We start from the raw sequence: 9,870 nt of genomic DNA, 5'->3' as shown, positions 1-9,870 counted from the left end.
TGATTTATGTCAGAGAATGTTCTGCCTATGTTTTCCTCTAAGAGTTTTATAGTTTCTGGTCTTATGTTTAGGTCTTTAATCTATTTTGAGTTTATTTTTGCATATGATGTTAGGAAGTGTCTAATTTTATTCTTTTACACAAATCCTTTCACAATCTGTATGGAAACATGAAAGATTCCAAATAGCCAAAGCAATCTTGAGAAAGAAGAATGGAACTGGAAGAATCAAGCTTCTTGTCTTCAGACTATACTACAAAGTTACAGTCACCAAGTCAATATGGTACTGTCACAAAAACAGAAGTATAGACCGATGGAATAAGATAGAAAGCCAAGGGATAAATCCATGCACCTAAGGACAACCTTATATTTGTCAAGGAGGCAAAAACATACAATGGAGAAAAGATAGTCTCTTCAACAAGTGGTGCTGGGAAAACTGGTCAACCATTTGGTTATTTTTGCTTCTGTTCCCTTACCTGGGGAGACAGAGCCAAAAATTATTTCTAAAACCTATGTCAAAGAGTGTATTGCCTATGTTTTCTTCCAGAAGTTTTGTGTTTTCTAGTCTTATATTTCGGTCTTTAATACAGTTTGAATTTATTTTTGTATATGATATGAGAAAATATTCTAATTTCATTCTTTTACATATGGCTGTCTAGTTTCCCCAGTACTACTTATTGAAGAGGCTGTCTTTTCCCCATTGTATATTTTTGCCTCTTTTGTTGTAAGTTAATTGACTATATGTGTGTGTGTGTGTGTGTTTATGCCTGAGCTCTCTATTCAATGTTCCATCGACCTGTGTTTATGGTTTTTTACCAGAACCATAGTCTTCTAATACTATAGCCTTGTAGCATAGCTTTGTAGAAGTCAGGGAGCCTGATACCCCCAACTTTGTTTTTTTTTTTTCCCTCAAGATTGTTTGGAAATTTGGGGTCTTGTTGTTCCATACAAATTTTAGGATTATTCATTCTAGTTCTGCAAAACATGTCATGGGTATTTTGACAGAGTTTGCATTAAATCTGTAGATTGTTTTTAGTGATATGGACATTTTAACAATATTAATTCTTCCAATCCCAAACATAGGATTCCATTTAATGTATTGATGAAAGGATTTTTATTGTGGGTCACCATCGTATTTTACTCTGTCCTTATCCACTGATGCCCCATTCAACCCACTCCAGCACTCCTCAGGCACCAGGTGTCAATGGGAGTAGAGACTGAATGATGTGGGTATTGATTCATGAGCTAGGTTCAGTGTAATTTTGTCCCAGTGTTTCTGTAGACAGAAGCCAAGGGAGTTGTTTTCAGTGAAGGAATCTGAGAGATATAAAGATATTACAAAGCTCAGCTCCGTTGGTATCAGAAGACCAAGTGTAGTATAGAAAAGGAGTCATTTCCTCCATTTCTGGAGTAGAACTTATATGACTATGGCACCTACAAGAGTTGAAGAAATGTATTGCTTTGTTGGGAACTTAAGAGTCCACAGTTTTGGTAGCTCCTAGAGACGTGACCTTCAATTCAGCCATCACCATTGTTATGTTGCCCTCCTCCCAACCCCAGATACAACAGTAGTGACTTAGTATATAATAAACATGGGGAAAGAGGGGGGAAAGTTAATAGAAGGCTGAGCTCATGTGCAGATTAAGCCAAATACATTTAAACAAAAAACCTTAGCCATTGAACTTTGTTATGCAATTGCAAGACTTTGCCTCCCCAACCTACCCCCACTATAAGTGGCAGGAGGGATGCTTGGTTCAAATATGTTATCACTGATTAAAGGATGAGGAGATCAAATTCTGGTAGATTAAGCATGGAGTGGAGCACCCCAGCTTCAGCTCCTTGTGGAGGTAGGATGAAATGGGCATTCTGTTCATGTTATAATGAAGTATTTAGACATACACAGACTAACATTTTAGGTAAATGACAAATGGTAGAATGGTACAGTTAGTATTTAGCAAAACCAGACGCCAATCCAAATGATACATAAAAGAATAAACTTCTAGAAAATAGTAATTAATCTGAAATCTTCAAACTTTTCTTTGCTATTAGGTCTATTATTAGTGCCATTATAAGATTTTGATTTTACAGTGCAGGAAAAATTACTAATCAGTCACAGCCACTATATTTCTCTTATGGTCACTCTGTGCATTTGTGAGAGGATGTATCTAATGGGGGTTTTGTGGTGATGTGTTTTCACCTGAACTCATTAGAGGAGCTACATACCTTCATGGTGAGGGTGGTCAGTGTAGTTACCACCAATGCTGGTGTTTCTGCTGATGAGATTGGCTTTTCCTTCCTCTTCAGTAGGAAATGGCTAAAGAAAAGATTTTGTTTTACTTCTGGACCTGAATATTTGATTGAGGCTTTTGATATGTATTGATCTTTAAGATTATCCCATGACATAAAGCTTTGTTAACTATCTCAAAAAATGTTTCTGATTATTTTTCAGAAGCAGCCTGAATATTGTTCTTCCCTTCACTACAAAGATATGATAGTCAAATAAAAAATGTGGACAATTCTGAAAGTCAAATTATCAAGTTTCTTCAACAAATTAATAACACTGTTTTAAAAATAACTAAAATGAAGGGGGAAATATATTGATTTAGAGAAGTTTACACATGAAACAAATACAATGTATGAATGTTTGTATTCTTATTTGAATGAATAAACAATTGAACAAACTAATAACTGTGCAAAATGATAACTAAACTGTAAAAACACTTTTAAAGTAATCAGGGAAAATTGAACATAGGCTAAGAATTTAAGACATTTAAAAAATTGTGATAATAGTATGCTTTTCTTTTTTAATTGTTATTTTATATTAGATTGTATTTACTGTGTGTGCTACTTTCAGATGTATAGCAAGGTGATTCAGTTGTACATACAATACATTCATATATATGTATGTATGTATATATGTGTATATATATATATATATATATATATATATATATATATATACACACACACACACACACACATTTTTACTTGTTTTTATTTTCATTACTCTATGAGGTGGATTCAAAAGGATGGTGCTGTGATTTATAGCAGTGTTCTGCCAATGTTTTCCTCTAAAAGTTTTATAGTATTTGCTCTTACATTAAAATCTTTAAATTATTTTGAGTTTTTTTTTCTATATGGTATTAGAGAATGCTCTAATTTCATATTTTTACATGTGGCTCTTCAGTTTTCCCAGCACACCTTGTTAAGACTTTCTTCTCTCGACTGTATAGTCTTGCCTCCTTTGTCATAGATTAATTGACCATAGGCATGTGAGTTTATTTGTGGGCAGTCTATCCTGTTCCAATAGTTTATAAGTCAGTTTTAGTGCCACTACCATACTGTTTTGATTGCTGTTTAGTTGCTAAGTTGTGTTTGACTCTTTTGCAACCCTATGAAGGCTCCTCTGTTCATGGGATTTCCCAGGCAAGAATCCTGGAGTGACTTGCCATTTCATCCTCCAGGGGATCTTCCCAACCCGGGGATCAAACACATGTCTCCTGCATTGTAAGCCAATTCTTTACCACTGAGCCACCAGGGAAACCCAGTTTTGATTACTATAGCTTTATAGTGTAGTCTGAAGCCAGGGAGAGTCATTCCTCCCATCCTATCCTTTTTTCTCAAGATTGCTTTGGCTATTCACAATCTTCTGGGTTTCCAATTTTAAGATTTTTCATTCTAGATCTGCAAATAATGCCATTGATAATTTGATGCACACAATTTGAGTGCTGCACTCAATATGCCAGAAAATTTAGAAAACCCAGCAGGGGCTACAAGACTGAAAAAGGTCAGTTTTCATCCCAATTCCAAAGAAGGGTGGTGCTAAAGAATGCCCAATGTACTGGACAATTGCACTCACTTCCTATGCTAGTAAGGTTATGCTCAAAATCCTTCAAGCTAGGCTTCAGCAGTACATGAACTGAGAACTTCCAGATGAAAAAGCAGGGTTTAGAAAAGGCAGAGATCAAATTTCCAACATTTGTTGAATCATAGGGAAAGCAAGGAAATTCCAGAAAAATATCTACTTCTGCTTCATTAACTACGCGAAAGCCTTTGACTGTGTGGATCACAAAAAAGTGGAAAATTCTTAAACACATGGGAATACCAGACCATCTTACCTGTCTCCTGAGAAACCTGTATGTGGGTCAAGAAGCAACTGACTGGTTCCAAATTGGGAAAGGAATATGACATGGCCGTATGTTGTCACTCTGATTATTGAAGTAATATGCAGAGTGCTGCCTGTGCTAAGTTGCTTCAGCCATGTCTGACTCTTTGTGACCCCATGGACTGTAGCCCAACAGGCCCCTCTGTCCATGGGGACTCTCCAGGCAAGAATACTGGAGTGGGTTGCCATGCCCTTCTCCAGGGGATCTTCCCAACGCAGGGATCGAACCTAGGTCTCCCATATTGGGGGTGGATTCTTTACTGTCTGAGTCACCAGGGAAACCCGTCTACTGAGTGGGCAGCCTATCCCTATATGCAGAGTACATCCTGCTAAGTGCTGGCTGGATTAATTATAAGCTGGAATCAAGATTGCCAGGAGAAATGTCAACAATCCCAGATATACAGATGATGGCACTCTAATGGCAGAAAACAAAGAGTAACTAAACAGCCTCTTGATGAGGGTGAAGAAAGAGGGTAAAAAACCTGGCTTAAAACTCAGCATTAACAAGCTAGGATTATGACATCTGGTTCCATCACTTCATGGCAAGTAGAAGGGGGATAAAGTGGAAGCAGTGACAGATTTTCTCTTCTTGGACTCCAAAATGACTGCAGGTGGTGACTGCAACCATGAAATCAGAAGACACTTGCTTCTTGGAAGGAAGGCTATGACAAACCTGTGCTGTGCTTAGTCACTCAGAAGTGTCTGACTCTTTGTGATCCCAGGGACTGTAGCCCACCAGGCTCCTCTATCCATGGGGACTCTCCAGGCAAGAATACTGGAGTGGGTTGCCATGCCCTCCTCCAGGGGATCTTCCCAACCCATGTCTCCCACATTGCAGGTGGATTCTTTACCATCTGAGCCACCAGGGAAGCCCAAGAATACTGGAATGAGTTGCTTGTCCCTTCTCCAGGGGATCTTCCCAACCCAGGAATCAAACCGGGGTGTCCTGCATGGCAGGTGGATTCTTTACCACCTGAGTTACCAGAAGTCCCATAACAAACCTAGACAGCCTATTAAAGTACAAAAACATCGCTTAAAAAAAAAACAAAAAACACAAAGACATCGCTTATAGTCAAAGCTATGGTTTTTCTAGTAGTCATGTATGGATGTGAGAACTGGACCAAAAAAAGGCTGAACATCAAAGAACTGATGCTTTCAAATTGTGGTTATGGAAAAGACTCTTGAGAGCCCGTTGGAATGCAAGGAGATCAAACCAATCAATCTCAAAGGAAATCAATCCTCAATACTCATTGGAAGGACTGATGCTGAAGCTGAAACTCCAATACTTTGGCCAACTAATGTCAACAGCCAACTCATTGGAAAAGACCCTGATGCTGGGAAATATTGAAGGCAAAAGGAGAAGAGGGTGGCAAAGCATGAAATGGTTTTACACCGATTCAATGGACATGAACTTGGGCAAACTCTGGGAGATGGTGACAGACAGGGAAGCCTGGCATGCTGCAGTCCATGGGGTCACAAAGAGTTGGACACAACTTTGTGACTGAACAACAGCAACAAAAATGTGATAGGGATTGCACTGAATCTGTAGATTGCTTTGGGTAGTATAGTCATTTTAACAATACTGGTTCTTCCAATCCAAGAACATGGTATATCTTTCCATCTGTTTGTGTCATTTTTTAATTTCCTTGATAATTTTCAGAGCTTAGATTTTTTTGCCTCCTTAGGTAGGTTTATTTAACTTATTTAATTAATAAACTTTATTTGCTTATTTAACTTATATGCAGAATACATCATGAGAAATGCTGGGCTGGAGGAAGCACAAGCTGGAATCAAGATTGCCAGGAGAAATATCAATAACCTCAGATATGCAGATGACACCACCCTTATGGCAGAAAGTGAAGAAGAACTAAAGAGCCTCTTGATGAAAGTAAAAGAGGAGAGTGAAAAAGTTGGCTTAAAGCTCAACATTCAGAAAACTAAGATCATGGCATCTGGTCCCATCACTTCATGGCAAATAGATGGGGAAACAGTGGAAATAGTGGCTGACTTTATTTTTCTGGGCTCTATAATCATTGCAGATGGTGATTGTAGCAATGAAATTAAAGGATGCTTACTCCTTGGAAGGAAAGCTATGACTAACCTAGACAGCATGTTAAAAAGCAGAGACATTACTTTGTCAAAAATGTCTGTCTAGTCAAGGCTATGGTTTTTCAAGTAGTTGTGTATGGATGTGAGAGTTGGACTATAAAGAAGGCTGAGTGCTGAAGAATTGATGCTTTTGAACTGTGGTGTTGGAGAAGACTCTTGAGAGTCCCTTGGACTGCAAGGAGATCCAACCAGTCCATCCTAAAGGAGATCAGTCCTGGGTGTTCATTGGAAGGGCTGATATTGACGCTGAAACTCCAATACTTTGGCCACCTCATGCAAAGAACTGACTCATTGGAGAAGACCCTGATGCTGGGAGGGATTGGGGGCAGGAGGAGAAGGGGACGACGGGGAATGAGATGGCTGGATGGCATCATCAACTCGATGGACGTGGGTTTGGGTAAACTCTGGGAGTTGGTGATGGACAGGGAAGCCTGGCATGCTGTGGTTCATGGGGTCACGAAGAGTCAGACACGACTGAGTGACTGAACTGAACTGAACTAGGTAGGTTTATTTTTATGTATTCTATTCATCTTGATGCAATGGTAAAAGAGATTTTTTTCCCCTAATTTCTCTTTCTGATCTTTTGTTGATAGTGTATGGAAATGCAACAGATTTCTGTGTATTAATTTTTTATCCTGCGACTTTACCAAATTCACTGATGAGCTTTGATAGTTTCTAATAGCATTTTAAGGATTTTCTATGTGTAGTGTCATGTCACCTGCAGACAGTTTTACTTCTTTTCCAGCTTTGACTTCTTTTATTTCTTGTTTCTTCTCTGAGTACCCTGACTAGGACTTCCAAAACTTTGTTGAATAAAATGGCAAGAGTGGACATCCTTGTCTTGTTCCTGATCTTAGAAGAAATGTTTTCAGCTTTTCACCCTTATGTATGATGTTGGCTGAAGACTGGTCATGTATGGCCTTTATTATGTTGAGATATGTCCCCTCTATGCTCACTTTCTGAAGAGTTTTTAATCATAAAAGCTGAATTTGTCAAAAGCTTTTTCTGCATATATTGGAATGATCATATATTTATTATTCTTCAGTTTGTTAATATGGTATATTGCATTGATTGATTTGTGTATATTGAAGAATCCTTTCATCCTAGGGATAAATCACACCTGATCATGGTGTATGATCCTTTTGATGTATTGTTGGATGAGATTTGCTAGTATTTTGTTGAGGATTTTTGTGTCTATGTTCATCAGTGATATTGACCTGTAATTTTTTTTTTTGTGTGTGTGTGTGTGTGTGTGGTTTCTTGTCTGGTTTTGCTATCAGAGTGATTGTAACCTTATAGAATGAATTTGGGTGTGTTTCTTCCTCTGCAGTTTTTGGGAAGAGTTTCAGAAGGATAGGTGTTAAGTCTTCTATAAATGTTTGATAGAATTAATCTGCAAAGCCATCTAGTCCTAGACTTGTTTATTGATAATTTTTAAACTACAGTTTCAATGTCAGTACTTGTGATTCGTCTTCATATTTTCTGTTTTTTCCTAGTACAGACTTGGAAGGTTGTACCTCTTGAAGAATTTGTCCATTTCTTCTAGATTGTCCGTTTTATACAACCATATGTTGCATATAGTTGCTTCTAATAGTATTGTATAATCCTTTGTATTTCTGTGGTGTCCATTGTAACTTCTTTTTTTTTTCATTGTTAACTTTGTTGATTTGCATCCTCTCCCTTTTTTTTCTTGAGGAATCTGGCTAAGATTTTAGTTTAGCTTTTAGTTTCATCTTTGCTATTGTTTTTTCATCAATATTTCATTTATTTTTGTTCTGTTCTTTATAATTTCTTTTCTTCTACTAACTTTGGGTTTTGTTTGTTCTTCTTTCTCTAGTTGCTTGAGGTGTAAAGTTAAATTGTTTGTTATAATTTTCTTATTTTCTGAGGTAAGATTATTTTGCTGTAAGATTCCCCTTTAGAACTGCTTTTGCCATGTCCCATAGATTTTGGATCATCATATTTTCCATATCATTTGTCTCTAGGTACTTTTTTATTTTCTCTTTGATTTCTTCTGTGATACATTGGTTATAAAACATTACTGTTACAAAAGAAGTATTGTTTAGTCTCCCTGTGTTTTTTGTATTTGTTACAGTTTTTTCCCCCCATAATTGATTCCTAGTCTCATAGTACTATGGTCAGAAAAGATGCTTGATATAATTTCAATTTTATTTATTTGCCAAAGTTTGATTTTTGATCCAGGCTGTGATCTATCATGGAGAAAGTTTCATGTGCCTTTGAGAAGAATGTGTATTCTGCTTCTTTGGTATGGAATGCTCTACAAATATCAATTAAGTCCATCTGGTCTAATGTGTCATTTAAAGTCTGTGCTTACTTATTGATTTTCTGTTTGGATGATTTGCTCATTAATGAAAGTGAGGTGTTCAAATTGCCTATTTTGTGATATTTCTGATTTCCCCCTTTATGGATATTAGCATTTGCCTTATATATTTTGAGGTGTATCTATGTTGGGTGCATATATATTTACAATCATTATATCTTCTTCTGGGATTGATTGTTTGGTAGTTAGGTAGTGTCCTTCTTTGTCTCATAACAGTCTTTATAGTCTATTTTGTCTGATTTGAGTATTGCTACTCTAACTTTCTTTTGATTTCCATTTGCACAGAATATCTTTTTCTATCCCCCCCCATTTTTTAGTCTATGTGTGTCCCTAGATCTGAAGTGGATTTCTTCTGGACAGTATGAAGAGATGGGTCTTATTTTTGCATCCACTTGATAGCTCATGGTGAACAATGTTGGATTCGTGATCTCTGAAGAAGATTTAGCTTTGGGACTGGGGACCAGGCTTGATCACTCAAGAGCTTTTATGTAGCAGAGATTTATTAAAGTGAAAAAGGGACAGAGAAAACTTCTAACACAGACATCAGAAGGGAGATGGAGAGTGCCCCCCTCACTAGTCTTAGCAAGGGAGCTATACACTTTTTAAAATTGGCTATTACAATAAATCAAAAGAATGTCTCAAGATTGTAAAGGCCTTACCAGACCCACTCCCACAATTTACAAGTTTTAAGATAACAAGATTAGTCAGAAGGTTCTTGTTAAGAGCAACATATCCTCAAGCAAGATACAATGCTATATTGACTAAGGAAAAACAATGTAGAAAAAAAAAATGTTTGTCCCTTTCTCCTCCTTGGGAGCCTCTGACCCCTTTCTCCTTGTCAAGGACTCTGGACCCCTTTCTCCTTCTCAGGGACCCTGGACTTCTTATCAACCTGCCTAAGAATTGACCCTCTCACACTCAGTCAGCCTCTGCCTTTTGGTTGGAGCAATTAATCCATTTACATTTCAGGTAATTATCAATATGTATGGTTTTATTACCACTTTGTTAATTGTTTTGGATTTGTTTTTTTTTTTAATCTTCTTTCTTGTCTTCCTCTTTTGATCTCTTCTCATGTCATTGATGACTCTTTTTAGTATTGTATTTGGATTTCTTTTTGTTTTTTTGTGTGTATATCTATGATAGATTTTTGGTTTGCACTTACCAAGAGGTTTAGATACAACAATACACACACACACACACACACACACACACACACACACACACACAGAGGATTGTTTGAAGTTTCTAGTCCCTTCATT

Source organism: Dama dama, chromosome 28 (assembly GCF_033118175.1).
Source record: "Dama dama isolate Ldn47 chromosome 28, ASM3311817v1, whole genome shotgun sequence".
In the NCBI taxonomy this organism is placed as follows: Eukaryota; Metazoa; Chordata; class Mammalia; order Artiodactyla; family Cervidae; genus Dama; species Dama dama.
The sequence above is the reverse complement of the archived record's forward strand: the minus strand, read 5'-3'. Positions refer to the sequence as shown.